This window comes from Melanerpes formicivorus, unplaced genomic scaffold (genome assembly GCF_026170545.1).
Source record: "Melanerpes formicivorus ecotype bairdi unplaced genomic scaffold, bMelFor1.0.p_v2 SCAF_43, whole genome shotgun sequence".
Lineage (NCBI taxonomy): Eukaryota > Metazoa > Chordata > Aves > Piciformes > Picidae > Melanerpes > Melanerpes formicivorus.
Window position 1 is genome coordinate 3,073,024 of NW_027142395.1, and position 19,038 is coordinate 3,092,061.

At 44.6% G+C, this 19,038-nt stretch overlaps 1 long non-coding RNA gene across 5 annotated transcripts in view; it reads left to right on the top strand.

Annotated features, from left to right (window-relative positions):
* Positions 1-18,606: 18,606 nt before the first annotated feature.
* LOC137451404 (uncharacterized) overlaps positions 18,607-19,038 on the top strand; it is a 51,185-nt gene continuing 50,753 nt past the window's right edge. For 4 of the 5 annotated variants that reach the window (XR_010989816.1, XR_010989813.1, XR_010989817.1 and 1 more), the window contains exon 1: positions 18,607-18,945. This is a non-coding gene — a long non-coding RNA (uncharacterized lncRNA). The remainder of the gene's footprint in view (positions 18,946-19,038) is intronic. The other variant, XR_010989815.1, reaches the window with a different exon arrangement.

Below are 19,038 nucleotides of genomic sequence, written 5' to 3' on the forward strand. Positions count from 1 at the left end.
TTCCACTTAATTCCTTTTCTTTCTTCTCTGGCTGCCTGGCTGCTTTGCTGGTTTGGGGAGAATCTGATCGATATTGGTCTGATCACTATAGATAAGGACACTAACGATGCTTTGAGTTAATGGTTCTCCTAAGGTCTTTCTCTTTTCTTCTAATAAAACAGAGACAGGGGAGGGTGTTAGGTGAGAGAGGAGCAGCTTCCCCACTCCTTTTGGGATACCAGAAGGGATTCAGGGGGGTTTCTGTGCTGTTTTCTGATTGTAAATACCTATATAATATTGTTAGTCCTGTATATTTGTACATATTCATTGCATCCCATTGTAGAGTGTAGTTTTTGCTTTGTAAATACAGCTTCCATTTGCTTCCCAACTGAGTGAGACGTGCTGCTTGCTAATGTAGCGGGAAATTCCAAACCACCACACTGAAGAACATAATTTTGAAGCCACAGGGTAAGATGGTTAAGAGCCTGTCACAATTCTCCAATTTGCCTCAAGTTTGAGTATCCTTTCTGGTACACACTGCCCCTCTTACCTGCACATTGATGAGATGATGCTGGCAGAATGCAGCAAAGTGGCTGCCTTGTGACTATCTGCTCTCCATTTGCAGAAGAGCTCACCATTATGCAATTATCTTTTGATCTAATGCAATTACTGTGGTTTAGTATTTTCCATGCTGCTCCCAGGCAGTAAGCTTTCAGAAGAAAAAAAAAAAAAAAAAAAAAAAAAAAAAAAGATTTTTCAGAAGGTTCTTAGCAGCAGATCATGACTCATAAAAGAAGGTTTTCACAGCAGACCATATGAAAAAAAGAGATGTGATAACGTCAGGGCATGGCTTCCCAGCGACAATCTGTAGTGATGCATTACTGAACAGTACTCTAGAAGTGGTCCACATGTCATCTGGAGTCACAAGCAGTGGCTTTGAGTAACTACTTGGGACCTGGGGTTGCTTAGCCTGGAGAAGAGGAGGCTCAGAGGAGACCTTATTGCTGTCTACAACTCCCTGAAGGGAGATTGTAGCCAGGTGGGGATTGATCTCTTCTCCAAGGAAACCAGCACCAGAACAAGAGGACACAGTCTCAAGCTGCACCAGGGGAGGTTTAGGCTGGATGTTAGGAAGAAGTTCTTCATAGAAAGACAGATTGGCCATTGGAATGGATGGCAATTGGATGGTGGTGGAGTCACCATCACTGGAGGTGTTTAGGAAGAGACTGGATGGGGTGCTTGGTGTCATGGTTTAGTTGATTAGATGGTGTTGGATGATAGGTTGGACTCGATGATCTCGAAGGTCTTTTCCAACCTGGTTAATTCTATTCTATTCTATTCTATTCTATTCTATTCTATTCTATTCTATTCTATTCTATTCTATTCTATTCTATTCTACTCCACCCTACTCTATTCTACTTAGCAAAAAATGACAGTGTCCTGTAGATCAGTTTATACACTCATAGAAAACTCTCACTGGTAAAATAATCAATAATAAGAGATAATTTGTGTTTTATTAACATCATTTTTTGTTTAATCAACTTCATTATGTGTCATAAATAATAGGGAACAGAAGGCACTGTCAGCAGGTTTGCTGATGGCACCAAACTGGGTGGAGTGTCTGACACACTGTAGAGTTGTGCTGCTGTTCAGTGAGACTAAGACAGGCTGGAGAGTTGGGCAAGGAGAAATTGAATGAAGTTCAATAAGGACAAGTGCATAGTCTTGCACCTCGGAGAGAGCAACCCAATGTACCAGTATAGGTTGGAGACTGACCTGCTAGAGAGCAGTGAAGGGGAAAAGGACTTGGGGGTCCTAGTGGATGGGAGGTTGACCATGGGCCAGCAATGTGCTCTTGTGGCCAAGAAGGCAAATGGTATCCTGGGTTGTATTAGAAGGGCTGTGGTAGTAGGGCGAGAGAGCTTCTCTTTCCCCTCTACCCTGCCCTGATGAGGCCACATCTGTGTCCAGTTCTGCACCCCTCAGTTCAAGAAGGACCTCAGGGAACTGCTTGAAAGAGTCCAGCACAAGAGAGACAAAAATGATTAAAGGAGTGGAACATCTTCCTTACGAGGAGAGACTGAGAGAGCTGGGGCTCTTCAGTTTGAAGAGGAGACTAAAGGGTGACCTCATTAATGTTTATAAATATGTAAAGGATGAGTGCCAAGAGGATGGAGTGAGGCTGGAACAGGCTGCCCAGGGGGGTTGTGGAGTCTGTTTCACTGGAAGTATTCAAAACTTGCCTGGATGAATTCCTGTGTGATCTGGTATAGGTGATTCTGATCTGGCAGGGGGCATGGACTAGAGGATGTTTCAAGGTCCCTTCCAACCCTTAACATTCTGTGAAGTAAGACTCTACCATATTAATTCTTGCAAAATAAATTGCAAGCCTCAACCCCAATGACATTTTATCCCCTTCCTTCACCCTCCCACATAGTAGGAGCTTTTAAAACTGTGATTATCTTTTATCACAGTTCCTTTCTTTATTATGAGTCATCTTGATGGATAACTTATTAATGTATGGTTTGACAGTTTAGAAAAGAAACAAAAAAAAAGACAAAATCCATGCTGTGTCAAAAAAATTGCCTTTATTCAGGCATTGTTCAGTTGCTTCTTCCTGTGTTTCATACTTGCCATTGCCCTTCACAAGACCTTCTCTAATTTAGGAGGGAAAAGAAGGAGAAAAGTGAATATTTATGATTATTATCAGATGACCTATTCTTTGCAAGCCTGTGCTTAGTGTGAAAGAATAGATGAGACCATTTATATATGTCTACCTGTGGTAGTTTAGACTGGATGCCTTCTGCTGCTACTACACAAGATACATCTTTGGTGCTCCGGGTGTCCAGCACAGTGGGTGGACACAGGAACCTGCGTATTTCATTCCCATAATGTCCTGCTCCCTATATAAAACCACCTGCAAAATCCTACACTTCCTCTTTCTTCCCTCATTGCCCTGGTGGGATACGCTCCCTGTCTGGTAATGGAGGGGGAGTTATCTCAAGGCCTTTTTAGGCCTGGCTAGGCTTAATGCCAAGAGGAAAAGGGGGAAGGGCACTCTCAGATCTGGCCAGATGAGATTAGCCTAACAGTGGAGGGGGGAAAGAAAGAGCCCTGGGGGTTTTGGGTGTACCCTCAGGTGGGGAGAGGAGAGTGTTGGGATGCTTCTGGGTGTGTTTTGAGATCTTCTTTTGTCACTGTGTTTGTGCTTCACTGCTTTTCCATTTAAACTTTCCAACACTTCTGCAATCCATTTGTAAGAGTCTTGGGGTTTTTGCCCTGGTGGGAGGTAAGAGAGGATCTGCCTTCCAACCCACCACGCTACCTCATTTCAGTTTAGCAGTTTCTACTATTAAAAAACAAGAGTGTTTTCCAGGAAAAAAAATCATCATCACCAACTAGAGCAGGACACTGGATAAACTGCCCTGACGTAAATTGTGCTAATCTGGGAAATCTGAAAGTCTTTGTAGTGGAGCTACAAAAGTGCCCTAGGTTTATATGCAAAGAAAGAGGCTACATTATCTATAACAATAATTTCTGGGGTTTAAGATCTTTTTTCTATGGATGGAAAAAAATCAAATCCTTCAGTAGCAAACAGGCATGACTTATCTTTGGCATAATTCTATTGTGTTCTCTTCTTAAATAATAATGCAACTAAATAACAGATCTAAGTAAACAGCAAAGTTTTGCAATTTATTTTAGCACAAATTTCAGATGATGTCAGTCCTTGGAACAACTCAGTGACAAATAATTATACTTAGTTATGGAATGGCATGTTCATGTATGTTTGGAGCTACAATCATGGCTTATTTCATAGAATATTTCAGGCCACATTGCAATATGTTCCAAAGACACTGATGTTGAAGGAAATCAAAGAGAGCTTTAAAAAAGAAAAAACGTCAAGGAATGCAGAGCTCAAATACACTATCATGTAATGTATCCATTTGAATAACTGATTTACTCTCCAACTTCCCCAAACACACACAGCAATTACACAGCACTTACAGGATGGCCACGGGATCAGGCCCAGCCAGCATGGATTAAGGAAGGTCCTGCCTCACCAACCTGATCTCCTTCTACGATCAGGTGACTGCCTGATGGCTGTGGGGCAGGCTGTGAATGTAGTCTACCTGGACTTCAGCAAGGTCTTTGACACCATCCCCCACAGCAAACTCCTGGACAAGCTGTCAACCCATGGCTTGGACACCAGCACTCTGAGATGGGTTAGGAACTGGCTGGAGGGCTGAGCCCAGAGAGTGGTGGTGAATGGTGCCACATCCAGCTGGCAGCCAGGCACTAGTGGTGTCCCCCAGGGATCAGTGATGGGCTCCATTCTGTCCAATAGCTTTATTGATGATCTGGATGAGTGGATTGAGTCCATCATCAGTAAATTTGCAGACAGCACCAATTTGGGAGCAGGAGTTGATCTGTTAGAGGGTAGAAGAGCTCTGCAGAGGGACCTTGACAGGCTGGACAGATGGTCACAGTCCAAGGGCATGAGATTTAACACATCTAAGTGCGAGGTTCTACACATTGGCCACAACAACCTCATGCAGTGCTACAGACTGGGGTTCAGAGTGTCTGGAGATCAGCCAGGCTGAAAGGGACCTAGGGGTAGTGGTTGATAGTAGGCTGAACATGAGCCAGCAGTGTGACCAGGTGGCCAAGAAGGTCAATGGCATCCTGGCCTGCATCAGGAATAGTGTAGCCAGCAGGAGCAGGGAAGGCATTCTGCCCCTGTATTCAGCACTGGTTAGGCCCCACCTTGAGTGCTGTGTCCAGTTCTGGGCCCCTCAATTTAGGAAAGATTTTGAGATGCTGGAAGGTGTCCAGAGAAGGGCAACAAAGCTGGGGAGGGGTTTGGAACACAGCCCTGTGAGGAGAGGCTGAGGGAGCTGGGGTTGCTTAGCCTGGAGAAGAAGAGGCTCAGGGGAGACCTTATTGCTCTCTATGACTCCCTGAAGAGAGGTTCTAGCCAGGTGGGGGTTGGTCTGTTCTCCCAGGCAACCAGCACCAGAACAAGAGGACACAGTCTCAAGCTGCGCCAGGGGAGGTTTAGGCTGGATGTTAGGAAGAAGTTCTTCATAGAAAGTGAGATTGGCCATTGGAATGTGCTGCCCAGGGAGGTGGTGGAGTCACCATCACTGGACGTGTTTAGGAAGAGCCTGGATGAGGCACTTGTTGCCATGGTTTAGATGATTAGATGGTGTTGGGTGATAGGTTGGACTCAGTGATCTCGAAGGTCTTTTCCAACCTGGTTAATTCTATTCTATTCTAAACTAAATTTTAAATGGATCTTTGGGTTTATGACCAAAGTAGATTAGAGGAATGGTGGCCACATTGTGTCATTTCGCTTGTTCTTGACAGTGTTTTCTTTTATTCACAATTACTGTATTTAGAGCTGCACGTTTTACTTAGGAAATAAAAATCAAGAAAAAAATTAGACCTCTCTAGAATTAAAAAAAATAATAGGCACATAATGCACTTACTCTGTTGATACATGTCCTCTTCCTGTGTCCATTTTGAGCACACCAAATCATGAGAAGAACTAAGGGAAAATGTGTGAACAAACTGCAAGGCTTGTAGTTCAGCTTTGCTGCAATTCAGAGAAATAAATAATACAATGGTAATAATAGAAAAAATATTTGAAAAATATTCCTGCTCCTACCTCATTTCAGGTAAGAAGATTTTTAAACCATCTTGCAGCCTTTGCAAGATGTAGTGATGAGGTCTTGGGTGACGTGTTGGACTTGATGATCTTTGAGGTCTTTTCCCACCTTATTGATTCTATGATTCTATGATTTTATGTTGGTGTTATTTGCTTGTCAGGGCCTACACACTAAACAACAGGTGTTCTGTCCTGAACTTGAATACAAATCTCATTTTGGTTATCAGTTTTAGCAAGTCTCATGTTATTTCAGGAGTTTCTTAAAACCTTCCATCCTAAAACCTTCCAGATGATGATGTGTGCTACTCAGCTTTCATTTGGGGAGGGCAGGATGGGTGTGGATGGGGTGTTTCTAAACAAATATATCTCTAGTCAATTATTTGTGGCAAACAAGTGAAAAACATGAGCAGAAGTGCTCCCACACAACCTCAAATAAATGAAAAAGAAAATAAATGAAAAATAATCTGCCTTTGTTTCCTGCTATTTAATTATATGTGACATATAATACAAGGATGTAGGAAAAAGAAATATGAGCAACATGAGAGAATTTTCTGTGGGTAGAACACAACTATAAACCAGAACCCCTCAAGGTCCATGAAGTGAAGCAAACTGTGGCTTACCTAATTGTGGCAGTTTTAAGCTGATACCTAGGAAATTTTCCATAGATCTGGAGTAGAAAGTGGTAGAATGTAAATAAATTACCATTGAATGCAAAAGAAAAATACTGATACGGTCTAAATAATCCCATTGGTCTGATAACTAAAGTTAGTTGTATAAACTAATTTTTCTATTTTTGACTCTTCACTCTAACTGATACTAGCTGGTAGCTTTTGCTTGGCTGTTGCTGACTTTGGCTGCATTCTTGTTGTGGCTAAGTACTAACAAGCTACTCTCTGTTCTTCTCTTTACTTTTCTCTTTCCCTTTGTACGGGGGGGCAGGGGGCAGAGAGGGGGAAGCTATTGGTACCCCCCTGGTTTTGCTCAGAGGGGTTCTCACATTGTTTATAAATTGTAAATGCATGTAAATATTGCATATTTTGTACATACTCATTGCATTTCATATTTCTAGATTTTAGTTTGCTTGTAAATATAGCTTCATTTGCTTCCATCTGAGCTGTTGAGGGTAATTTCAGCCCACCACACTCACCCTCAGTCTTATGCTGCAGACTAGAGATACAGTAGGGAGCAACATCCTATATCAGCCTGGCCCCACTTCATGGCTAAACAAACAATCCAGCCTTTTACATTCATTTGATCAAATTGTTTTCACTTTGCCCAGAGACAGCTCAGCTTCAAGACACTAAAATAAAAGAGAAAGGATTATTATATTAATCCTCAGCAATCAGGCTTTTTTCCTGCAAAGCTACACGAGCTCATGTTGAACATATAAGGCTACAGTATGCAAGAGTTTTGTTCTCCATCAACCAGTACATACATCACCTTCATTTACCTGTAGTACAGAAAGTGATTTTTTGTTTTAAATTAAAAAAAGCTTAAGAAGCCCAATGGCATCCTGGGGTGCATCCAGAAGAGTGACATAAATAGGTCAGAGGAGGTTCTCCTCCCCCTCTACTCTGCCCCAGTGACACCTCTTCTGCAGTACTATGATTCTTGTTCAAGGGCAGGAATCTATTTGAGAGGGTACAACAAAGATGATTTGGGAGTAGAATATCTTTCTTGCAAAGAAAGCCTGAGGGACTTGGGGCTTTTTAGCCTGGAGAAGGCAAGACTGAAGGGTGACCTTATCAATGATTACAAGTTAAGGGTGGGTGTCAGGAGGATGGGGCCAGTCTTTTTTCAGTGGTGGTGCCTAGTGACAGGCCAAGAGGTAATGGGCACAAACTTGAACACACAGAAGTTCAAGCTAAGTGTGAGGAGAAACTTCTTTACATTGAAGGTGGTAGAGCACTCGAACAGGCTGCCCAGAGAGAGGGTAGATTCTCCATCTCTACAGTTATTCAAAAGCCGCTTGAACACCATCCTGTGCAACCTGTTGCAGATGAACCTGCTCTGGAAGGAGGGTTGGATGTGACAATCTCCAGAGTTCCCTTCCAACATCTATCACTCTTTGATTCTGTGAGGGGGAGCACAGAATCTCTTTGTATGGGGTCCTTTCTTGTTTCAGACAAACAGCATCATTCTGCTGCATCCATGGCAGTTATGGGGCTTTTCCCAAGATATTATAAATAATTAAGCCGTTATCTCTGTATCAGGGTTTGTGTTGTGCAATTATTACTGAAAGGTAACTGCATCAGCAAGGTGACAACACATAACAACATCAGTTTGTGGACTGTCAGCTGTCCAACATGCAGTGTCAGTAGCTGCTTTCACAATAATGGAAATAAGAACAGATGTCCTTATTCACATTCATCAAAGCTCACAAACACCTTAAATACATGCCAGTTTTAGTTTCAGGTTAGATGTTCCTGAATCCCAGCATCCTTGTATGTCCAGTGGTCACCACAGTACACTTGACTGACAAGAAGCTTGAAATGTTTTATAAGACTGATGAAAAAAAGTGTCTGGGAGGGTTAAAACAGATTAGCAAGGAACCGCGAGGTGATGAATTGAGCCTGCCCCTGCAAGTCTTCCAGGTTATCTTCATCTTTATGCCCACTGGGAACTGACTCACAGGTGTTTTAGGAAGATGCAGCTGCCTGCTTTGTGACATTTCAGCTTTTGCCTCCAGGTTGAGAAGAGTTTACAGGATAAGATACACAACAGAGAGGAGACAGTCTGCTGGAGATATCAAACTGCATTTGCTACGTGCAATGTAAAGCTTGTCTGGCAAGTGAGCAGAAAGGTTTCCACATTTCAAATGCAAAAGGAGGCCAGTCCCATGCCATTGAGGAAGGGCAGAGACTCTAAAAGGAGGAAAGCATTTAAAGTACATCAACACCATTAGCAAATTTAGAGCTGCTGAAAGCTGCTTGACATGGGCTGACATTTCTGGAGACTGACATCCTCCAGTTGCAGGGCAGACAAAACAGGAAGAGGCATTGCCTGTCTTCCCTTGATGCAGGTCCCAGGGTAGATGTGGAGGGTGGGAAGGTGCACGTGTCAAAATCCTGCCCAGCACTGAGCAGGGCCTTAGGTAATTACGCATTGTATCATTCCTGTCTTGCTCCACACCTGGTGCTTTAGCTCGTCTTCCTGTGGGTAAGAGGCACACAAGGAATCACAGAATCACCAAGGTTGGAAGAGACCTGTAAGATCATCAAGTCCAACCTGTCACACAGAAATCACACACAGATTGTGAATGCTGATTTTCTCAGTGTAATCTGAATAAATGAATTTGAATTTAAACATAATTTAAAGCAATGGATCAAGAAATCAATAAAACTGAATTCTAGGAGTTATTTGGGTTTCTAACAGTCTATTGCCAGCAGTCACAGCAGCATTTAGGTGGGCAATAGCACATTTTTTTATGGACTTTTCCTTTTCACAAGCATAAAATAAACAGACTCACAGCGTATCTGTCACTAGAAGATAAGCCCAGCAGACAGGAATCTGAAAGTAATTAATATGGTATCATTCTGTCTTCTATGAATCACCAGTGATTTATAAACTAAGTAAAAATTGTCATTATTCCTAACTGACACATGGTGAAACTGAGGTATGTGAAGATTAACTGGAAAGAAGAAAACCAGAAGCTGAGTTTTTAAGACTGTGCGGAACTATTGATATTTATGCCCATAGTCCATCCACTCAATCCATAAAGTTTGCTAGTTACACAGCTTTGCCGTTTTACCTTTGTCCTAGGAATATTACTTTCCTGCAAGTCAATGGCAACACATTTTTTTGTGAAGCAGGAGACAAAATCTGAGCAAATTTTATTCCTTTCAACATGCAACTTCAAACTCCAAATTCACATGAAGTTCAGAACCACACAAAACCACCCCAAGAAATGTGTGAGCAAAGAAGAAAGAGCTGAATGGCCAGGAAAGGGGTGTTTCTTGGTTCAGAGAGTCACCAAATCCATTTACAAAGGACACTGAGAGGTCGGAGTGGAGCCCTTGCAGGTGTCCAGAGTTACCCCAGCCAGAAACAGAGGCTGCATTACGTGCAGTGCACAGACCTTGTTCTGTAGTGAAACTATAGTAACTACATGGCCACTGGAGATTAGTGTGACCCCAGGTCATAAAGCTTGATCATGGTAGATTAGCAAATATCAGGCCAGGACTGGAGAAGAGGACTTATTTTCTTTAAAAGAATAGTATTAAGAGAGATGCTAATTCTGCTTTTGACCAGAATGAAAACACACATATGACAAAACAAATGGGTGCTTACAAATGTTTTGTCATATTAGATTAAATTACAGTGCACAGACTAAACAGAGAAATCTGAAGTGCAGAGTCTTGTGTTTGGGATATCGTTGGAGCTTTTATACAAAGAAAGAGAAAAGTTTATATTTCGTCATTACTTGGTACGCAGTCATCTCATACCTGCCACCTAAAACAAACTCAGCTCACTGTATGACAGCAGTGTATCTGTCAGTGCAGGAACACATCAGTTTAACTGTCAAAATCCTTCTCCTCCTTGCCTGCTGATTTGGCTGTGCCACCATCTTGCTTGTGGTGCTTCTTGTCCTTTCTTGACATACAAGGGGCAGCTCTTTTTTCCCCAAGGCTGAGTTTTAGGTCAGTCTGCCCTTATTTCCACTCTGATTTCCTATTTCTTTCATATTTCTTGTCCCATCTTAGCTGTGCACTTCCTGCAGAGGCCCTGTCTAATAGGTAAAGCAGCCTCCCACCTTCTACCCACTTCAGCCTCCTGCAAATTCCACTCCTTTTTGTGAAGCTTTCTTACACCAATCTCCTCAAAAACATTTTCCCACCTTCCTACCTGTTGTTACGTCATGGACCAGATTGGTCTGAGTCACAGGGAAGCTCGTCGAGGTAAAATGCTGGTGGAGGCAGTGATAGCAGAGGCAGCAGCACATGAGTTAGGTTAGGCAGGAAGTCAGCACAGCCCAGCCGGGCAGCCAGCACAGGGAGCAAAGGCCACCCAGCCACTGAGTTCAGCTGTGTGTTCAGCAAAACAGCTCCCGGAGGCTGAAAGATGGCAAATTTACCTCTGTCATGCAGAAAAAACCCTGCAAGACAGCACTTCATATCAACTAGATGTTTAGTTTGTTTTGGATTTTGTTTTGATTTGTTGGTTTTGGGGGTCTTTTTTAGATGACAAATTATAAGGTACTAGTCCCTAAGCCACTCTGGTGACTTCCCTGTAGGATTCTGTTCTAAAAAAACATATTTGGCTTCAAGAAGAAGCCTCATGAATTTAAGAACAGGATCACACAAATGCAACATGCTTACTGAGACAGGAATGCCTAGGCTCATTAACCCAAGAGGTCCTTTCCAGTTTTGTGTGTCTTTGTTCTCCAGGAAGTGAAGTGTGAGTAGTAAGGAGCTTGTTGGATTAGTATAATTTTCACAAGATGGAAGGATTGAGCAAAGAAGTGTCTGAGCTTCAGGGCTTTTTGAAGAAGGAACTCTCAACCTTTTCTTCTCCTTTTTCAACACACTTAATGGCCCAGCTTTCTGTTCCCACTTCCCATGCAAAACAGTGTGCACCAAATTCCTGAACAAGCCCCTTGTGCCAAAATCTCTTCTGTTCCTAGGACTGATGAAGGATGAAGAGCAGGAGGAGTTTGTTAAGATTATTGATTTATGAATACATTAATATGGTAAATAGGATATTAATAAAAAAATAAAATTACGTTGTATTCATGTGGAAAGTTGCCCAAAGCTTATCAATACAATCATAGAATCATAGAATCAATAAGGTTGGAAAAGACCTCAGAGATCATCAAGTCCAACCTGTCACCCAAGACCTCATTACTAACTAAACCATGGCTTCAAGTGCCATGTCCAATCCCCTCTTGAACACCTCCAAGGATGGTGACTCCACCACCTCCCTGGGCAGCACATTCCAATGGCTAACAACTTTCTCTGGGAACAACTTTCTCCTCACCTCCAGCCTAAACTTCCCTTGGCACAGCTTGAGACTGTGTCCTCTTGTTCTGCTTCTGGTTGCCTGGGAGAAGAGACCAACCCCCCTTCTGGCTACAACCTCCCTTCAAGGGGGTGTAGACAGCAATAAGCTCTCACCTGAGCCTCCTCTTCTCCAGGACAAGCAACCCCAGCTCCCTCAGCCTCTCCTCACAGGGCTTGTGCTCGAGGCCTCTCACCAGCTTTGTTGCCCTTCTCTGGACATGTTCAAGTATCTCAATGTCTTTCTTAGGTTGAGGGGCCCAGAACTAGACACAGCACTCAAGGTGTGGCCTAACCAGTGCTGAGTACAGGGGCACAATGAGTTCCCTGCTCCTGCTGGCTACACTATTCCTGATGCAGGCCAGGATGCCATTGGCCTTCTTGGCCACCTGGGCACACTGCTGGCTCATGTTCAGCCAGCTGCTGTCAACCACTACCCCCAGGTCCCTTTCAGCCTGGCTGATCCCCAGCCACTCTGACCCCAGCCTGTAGCACTGCATGGGGTTGTTGTGGCCAAAGTGCAGCACCTGGCACTTGGACTTGTTGAATGCCATCCTGTTGGACTCTGCCCATCTGTCCTGCTGGTCAAGGTCCCTCTGCAGAGCTCTTCTACCCTCTAACAGATCAACTCCTGCTCCCAAATTGGTGCTGTCTGCAAATTTACTGATGATGGACTCAATCCACTCATCCAGATCATCAATAAAGATATTGAACAGGATGGGGCCCAGCACTTATCGCTGGGGGACACCACTAGTGACTGGTTGCCAGCTGGATGTGTAGCACCATTCACCACCACTCTCTGGGTTTGGCCCTCCAGCCAGTTCCTAACCCATCTCAGAGTGCTGGTGTCCAAGCCATGGGCTAATAGCTTGGCCAGGAGTTTGCTGTGGGCGACAGTGTCAAAGGCCTTGCTGAAGTCCTACTACAGGATCCACAGATTGTCCTGGGGTTTTGCAAAGAGGGTACTTATACTGGTAGCAATGGTTCCTGGGGTCTTGGCTCACCCAGGATTTGTCCCTCTGCCTGGCAAGACACTAGACTTTTATGACAAATGACTGCAAAGGGCACGTGTGTCTTCCTGGGTAAACTGAGGCATGGCATAGATTACAAATTGCAAGGCAAGCAAGTCTGGCTTCTCAAGCTTGCAGGATAAGGCTCATGGCTTCTCTCCCAGATCTCAGACAAGGCGAGTCAAGGCAAAGCAAATACAATCTGGCCTGTATTTATCACTTGCCTGAGATGCAATTTGGGCCAATAGGGCAAACAAAGCCAGCAAAGAGTTAACCAATGGAATGGGATTCTGCCAGGCTGTGACCATAAAAGGCAAAGACATAGGCCTGGCCTAGGAGAAGTATGGCCGGTGGACATGCTCTATAACCATAAAGGGAGAATATGCCCCTCTGCTTACCAGACATTTTGGTGCCTGTTCTTCTGTCCTTTTCCTGCTTTCCCCCAGACTCATGCAGGAGGGAGTAGGGGAGGGGGATCTGTCTGGACATACCAGGACTTGTCTGGGTTTGTGTTGGACCCATTTGGCCCTACCACCACAGAGTTTAGTGGGTACTGCATATACAAGGAGATAAATAAGGCAGTTGCAGAGGCTGGCAGAACTGGAGGGGCAGCATTCTGGATACTTTCTGCAGGGCTGCTGACTGGTCAGGTATAGTTTACTACGCAAATGTCAGGGGAATAGCAACAAAAATTGATTTTGCCAGATCCACAAAATAATTAGGACAATTCCTGCCCTGAAGAAAAGGTATCTAGGAGTAGTTAATTGCATTAGTGGAGAGCTGAAAGCCTACACAAACTGTACTCAGAATAGCATTGGCAAGAGCAGAACTATATAAGCCATAAGTGTTCAGAAAGAGCTCCTCACATTTCTGCTACCAACTACCTAGAATTCCCCTCCTTACCTGACCTCTGTCCTCTCAGTGACTCTTCCAGGAGAGGGAGTCCTCTCCTCTTTCATCTCCTGATCATCCCAGGCAGGGGACACACTTGTCCTTGCAGAAAAATACTCACCATCTTTCATCATGCAGGGAGGGATATTCATGGGTACCCAAGAGGTCTCTGGGATTGCAGCACTGGTGAGGCTCTCGATCAACCCCTAGAGAAGATAAGGGACCTGAGGGTAGTGGTTGACAGGCAGCTGAACATGAGGCAGCAGTGTGACCAGATGGCCAAGAAGGCCAATGGCATCCTGGCCTGCATCAGGAATAGTGTGGCCAGCAGGAGCAGGGAAGTCATTGTGCCCCTGAACTCAGCACTGGTTAGGCCACATCTTGAGTGTTGTATCCAGTTCTGGGCCCCTCAACCTAAGAAAGACATTGAGATACTTGAACATGTCCAGAGAAGAGTAACGAGGCTGGGGAGGGGTCTAGAGCACAGCCCTGTGAGGAGAGGCTGAGGGAGCTGGGGTTGCTTGTCCTGGAGAAGAGGAGGCTCAGGGGAGACCTTATTGCTGTCTATGACTCCCTGAAGGGAGGTTGTAGCCAGGTGGGGGTTGGTCTCTTCTCCCAGGAAACCAGCACCAGAACAAGAGGACACAGTGTCAAGCTGTGCCAGGGGAAGGTTAGGCTTGAGGTGAGGAGAAAGTTCTTCCCAGAAAGAGAGATTGGCCATTGGAATGTGCTGCCCAGGGAGGTGGTGGAGTCACCATCCCTGGAGGTGTTCAAAAAAGGATTGGATGTGGCACTTTGAGCCATGGTTTAGTTGTCATGAGGTGTTAGGTATTAGTTGATAGGTTGGACTTGATGATCTCTGAGGTCTTTTCCAATCTTATTGATTCTATGATTCTATGATATAACCCAGAATACATAGGTTTAATAGCTTCCTGTGGGATGCCCTGGTAGAGCCTCAGTATCACCTGTCAGCATCCATCAAGGACATGTAACCAAAGCATACACTCCTTCCTTTACAACAAACTCCTACAAAGCAGGTACATCAAAAATTTTGTCACACTACTGTACATCCATCTGCTTACTCAACTTGGTTTCACTTCCTTCAGTCCTGCGACTTTTCTGGTCCATGTTGCTGTCACCCCTGTTCAGTCAGGTGTGTTGGTGGCAGCAGTGTGCACAGGAGATGAGGGTCTTGGATTCAGGGTAACAATAGTACCAAGAGTGGATTCTGGTACCTCATAGCTCTTCCCTCCTGGCCCAAAATACCAGTGCTTGGGGCAGTGCAGGCAGTTTAGGCTAGCAGACAAGATTCCAAACCTATTGGTTTAATGGATGGAGCATTCAGTGGATAAAAAAACTGGCTTGATGGCTGCACCCAAAGGGTAGCTGTCAATGAGTCCATGTCCAAGTGGAGGCCAGTGACAAGTGGAGGCTCTCAGGCATCAGCACTGGGACCAGTATTATTTAATATCTTTGCTGGTGACATGGAAGGGATGCTATACAGGGGGACCTTGACAGGCTGGAGAGGTGAACCCAGGATGACCTCATGAGGTTCAACAAGACCAAAGGTCCTACATCTGGGTTGGAGCAATCCTAAGCACCAATATAGGCTGGGCAGTGACTGGCTTGAGAGCAGCCCTGGAGAAAAGGACCTGGGTGTGCTGGTGGATGAGAAGCTCAGCATGAGCCACCAGTGTGCACTTGCAGTCCAGAGAGCCAATCACATCCTGGGCTGCATGAGGAGAAGTGTGTCCAGCAGGTCAAGGGAGGTGATTCTCCCCCTCTACTCTGCTCTGGTGAGATCCCACCTGCAGTGCTGAGTCCAGTTCTGGAGCCTCTGTTACAGGAACGATATGGATGTGCTGGAAGGTGTCCAGAGAAGGGCCATGAGGATGATCAGAGGGCTGGAGCACCTCTCCTATGAGGAGAGACTGAAAGAGTTGGGACTGTTCAATCTGGAGAAGAGAAGGCTCTGTGGACACCTTACTGAAGCCTTCCAGTATCTTGAGGGGGCCTACAAAAAAGCTGGGGAGGGACTTTTTAAGGTGTCAGGGAGTGATAGGACTAGGGGGAATGGGATAAAAAAATAGAAATGGGTAGATTCAGATTGGATGTTAGGAAGAAGTTCTTCCCCATGAGAGTGGTGAGACACTGGAAGAGGTTGCCCAGGGAGGTGGTAGAAGCATCATCCCTGGAGGCTTTTAAGGCCAGACTGGATGTGGCTCTGGGCAACCTGATCTGTGAGGTGTCCCTGCCCATGGCAGGAGGGTTGGAACTAGATGATCCTTGAGGTCCCTTCCAAGCCTGACAATTCTATGATTCTATGATTCTGTCAGGATCTAAACACTGCCACCATTACTGTGTCTTGGTCCTAAGCATGCTGCTTCAAACCCCTTCACTCCTGTTTACAGCAACGGAAGCCCAAGATGACATTAAATATGCCACTCTCACACCTTGCCCCAGCCATCCCTAGATGGCTTTGATTTTACAGGGTGGGCACCAACCCCGTCTCTCCTCAATGCACTCACCTCCCCAGCACAGCCAGCATAATATATATTTAGAATAGAATAGAATAGAATAGAATAGAATAGAATAGAATAGAATAGAATAGAATAGAATAGAATAGAATAGAATAGAATAGAATAGAATAGAATTAACCAGGTTGGAAGAGACCTTCAAGATCATTGAGTCCAACCTATCACCCAACACCATCTAATCAACTAAACCATGGCACCAAGTGCCTCATCCAGGCTCTTCCTAAACACCTCCAGTGATTATGACTCCACTACCTCCCTGGGCAGCCCATTCCAATGGCAAACAACTCCTTCTGTGAAGAACTTCTTTCTAACATCCAGCCTAAACCTCCCCTGGCACATCTTGAGACTGTGTCCTCTTGTTCTGGTACTGGTTGCCTGGGATAAGAGACCAGCCCCCACGTGGCTTCAACCTCCCTTCAGGTAGTTGTAGAGAGCAATAAGGTCTCCCAGCCTGGGTTTCATTTTTGTTATAATAGTTTCAGAATTCATCCCCTGAAATTGTCCAGGAATTAAGGTGCTGATATGCAGACTGCTTTTTTAAGGGAAAATTTTTTTCATGGAATCATAGAATGGTTTGGATTGGAAGGGATCTCTAGAGGTCATCTAGTCTAATCCATCCTGCAGCAAGCAGAAACATCCTCAACTAGCTCAGGCTGCCCAGAGCCCTGTCAACCCTCACCTTGAATATCTCTGGGGATAGGGCCTCAAACACCTCCCTGGGCAACCTGTTCCAGGGTTCCACTACCCTCATAGTAAAGAACTTGTTCCTAACATCCAATCTAAATCTACTCTTCTCTAGCTTGAAACCATTGCCCCTGGTCCTATTGCTACAGGCCTTTGTAAAGTTTCTTGCCATCCTTCTTGTAGGCCCCCTTCAGGTACTGGAAGGCCACTATTAGGTCTCCCCAGGGCCTTCTCTTTTCCAAGCTGAACAACCCCAGCTCCCTCAGTCTGTCTTCATTTGAGAGGTATTCCAACGCTTGACCATTTTTGTGGCCGTCCTCTGGACCCACTCCATCAGGTCCATGTCCTTCCTGTATTAAGGCATGGGTTTTGCTCTTTTAATGTTCATTCATTACCTAAAATGCTGCTTATACAGGAACCTTACTTCCCTATAATGAGAAAAAAGGAAGAAAATGACATTATCCTGAATTTCAGAAAAGAAGGATCAACCTGTACGTGGAAGACAAGTGGAAAAGGCTTTTTGAGCTGCAGGCCAATGCCTCATATTTGGGCTCACGTTGCCGTTTGCCTCACACCTGCTAGGCTTTCCAGGCCCTGACTGAAGCATTCAGCACAGTCCAGCCCAAATCTCCTCTAGCAACCTGCATCCACCTGTAGAATTGCATCTGCTGTGAGTGTTTGGAAACAGGTCCTCTTCTTCTAGCCTCTGCTGCCCACACTCCCAAGCCCTGAATACCCATTTCCCATGGTAAGGGATTAGATCAGCTGGGCTCCCACCTCAAAAATACCCATGCATGCACCTCTGCAGTAATGGCTAATATTAATTTGACAAATAAATACATCTCTTCTTGATGTCTATGGTTGAGAAATGGTTGTGCCAAGTGCCATTCATCTGGGAGCTATAGCTACATCTACACCTTTATGTTTGACTTGCACTTGACAATACCATCTGAACTGGTGAGAGTAAGAGGACATTGATCTCTGCCTTACTGCTTTGGTTCACAACAAAGGTGTAGAATAGAATAGAATAGAATAGAATAGAATAGAATAGAATAGAATAGAATAGAATAGAATAGAATAGAATAGAATAGAATAGACCAGACCATGTTGGAAGAGACCTTCAAATCATCGTGTCCAACCCATCATCCAACACCATCTAATCAACTAAACCATGGCAACAAGAGCCTCATCCAGGCTCTTCCTAAACACATCCAGTGATGGTGACTCCACCACCTCCCTGGCAGCACTTTCCAATGGCAAATCTCTCTTTCTATGAAGAACTTCTTCCTAACATTGACCCTAAACCTCCCCTGGTGCAGCTTGACACTGTGTCCTCTTTTTCTGGTGATGGTTGCCAGGGAGAAGACACCAACCTCCTCCTGGCTACAACCTCCCTTCAGGTACTTGTAGACAGCAATAAGGTCTCCCCTGAGCCTCCTCTTCTCCAGGCTAAGCAACCCCAGCTCTCTTAGCCTCTCCTCATCGGGCTGTGCTCCAAACCCCTCACCAACTTTGCTGCCCTTCTCTGGACACATTCCAGCAAGTCAACATGTTTACATATAGGAGGTGGGTTCACCACAGAATATTCATGTATTGCCATTTGGGTTGGGCAGGAACAGTTTGTAAACATCAGAAGAAACAGAAAAAAAATATTTGTGTTGTGCAACAGTAACCTGTCATTAAAAGACAGTTTACTTTTCAGACATGTACAGTGCTCCACATTGTCCCCATGCTTTTCAAAGGAAATGATTAGCACAGCAGTCCTCTTCTACAGAAAAAAACTCCTGCCAAGGTTAATGTTTAATAAGGAATTAAATATTAACTCAAAGGAAAGCACAGAAGTCATAAGGGTTTCAGACCATACATCAGACATGCCAAAAAATATTGCTGTGAAAGCAAAAAGAAAAAAAGAATGATTAAAATAGCAGGTTTGGTTTGCAAAGCTAAAAAAAAGAGATAATAATAATAATCATAAACAACAGAAAGCAGAATTCTGCTGCCTCATCACCTTCAGATTCCCCAAGATGGAAGGACGGCATTGCCTCTACTTTTCACCCCAGGACAGGTAATTTTCCTGCTGCATTTGGTTTAGCAATGACTCCTTAACAATAGAAGGTGGATCACAGTGACTTAACCTGCTGAGGAGGGCTGCAGTTTGACTCCCAGCCTGAGATTTTCAGGTAAGATAAAGTGCAAAGGTGACTAACACCACAAGCAAGGTCTAGCCCTGTGGCTTTGCCTGCAAGGGAAAACAGATGATGATGATGATGATG